At 33.9% G+C, this 1,482-nt stretch overlaps 1 pseudogene; it reads right to left on the reverse strand.

Annotated features, from left to right (window-relative positions):
* Window positions 1-475: 475 nt before the first annotated feature.
* On the reverse strand, window positions 476-677 carry LOC120779230 (annotated as a pseudogene).
* Window positions 678-1,482: the final 805 nt, after the last annotated feature.

Consider the following 1,482-nt stretch of genomic DNA (forward strand, 5'->3'; position numbering starts at 1 on the left):
TCTTTTTAAAGAATAATATAACAACTGACTTTTGTCTTTTCAGTACCCAATAATAGGATTTAATATTGTTAGCTCTCAATCATTAAATTTTTTTAATCATTTTCCATTGAAAATAAAACTATGATGCTTCAAATTACAAAACGTTTCATCATATACCTTTAAATTTCACAAATTTATTTAATTTTCATTGTTTTACATTTTTTATAAGTGGTCTTGAACGATGCAACAAATCCCTCCGTTTACATATTATTTTGGTAAGATTTCAATCTGGCCATCGCTCGTTTCCAATTGCTAAACGTCAAAACCTCCTGAACTCGATCAACTGTCAAAGTTTAGGTGGTTTTGACGTTTAGCAATTGTTCTCTCACTTCCAGCGAGAGAGGAGTTAAACATCTCTTTATCTCTGAGTATAGTCTTAACTTTTCAACGACCAAGGCAGAGCATTTCAACCAAAGGGAATTTATTCATTAAAATTACCACTCAGAAGTCATTTTATCCGTTGTAAGCGAACGATTTTCAAAGAAACATTATTTCTAATATGCCACAAGACAAAATTAGAAATGAACTTCTTAAACCTCACGCTGTCAGATAAAACGATATACCCTCGTCATCGCGGGTCGATTTCAAAAATGGACCAACGTAGGGTATTTCAACAAAAGGGCTCATAAAATAGTTGAGAATTCGCAGAAGTGAAAGACAAAGGAAAGAAAAAGCAGTATAACTTCAATAATGAACAAGCATATAAACATACATATGCGCAGCATCAGCAAGGAAAGAGTTAACAATCGGCGATCCATTGTATATTTCTTTCATGCATAACCAAACCATAATTAGGACAACGCAATACAAGTGTCAATTACGGTCGAGGTGGTAAGCGCTTCAAAAGTTACGACGATCACGTAGGTACGTAGGTTCGAATCCCAACAGAATTTATTTTTAATTGAATATGTCACCAACCAAAAATTGAAACATTGTTCTACAAAAACAACAACAGCATAAGCATGGCAACATTGTGTTGTTGGTAGAAAAGCCGAGCTGTGCCGAAAGAAACGAACAAACGATCGCCGATTGTCACCGCTTCGCTTGCTGCTCGAACATCTTCGCAGACAAGGTTGCGTAGATTCATATTGAGCAAGGTTGTGCAGCCTGAATCTATCGCAACCTTTTCCGAACTCGTATAAGAAGTATAACTTCAATAATTTGCACATGACTGTACATTTTTCGCAAAATGTCAGCTCCAGTTTTAATTTACAGTCGCAATTTTTACTAAAAAAATATGTAAAATTTTCTTCAGATAACTGTACTTTTTTTATTATTCTCGAAAGCTGTATATCAGTTTTATTGTAAATCCGTAAATTTTCTGCACATGACTGTACTTTTCATGCTTTGCAAAAAGTTAACTCAAGTTTTAATTTGAAGTATGCAGTAAATTTTATATGAAAAATAATATTTTTTGCACACGACTGTACGCTTTATTTTTCG

The sequence above is a fragment of the Bactrocera tryoni genome, chromosome 5 (assembly GCF_016617805.1).
Source record: "Bactrocera tryoni isolate S06 chromosome 5, CSIRO_BtryS06_freeze2, whole genome shotgun sequence".
NCBI lineage: Eukaryota > Metazoa > Arthropoda > Insecta > Diptera > Tephritidae > Bactrocera > Bactrocera tryoni.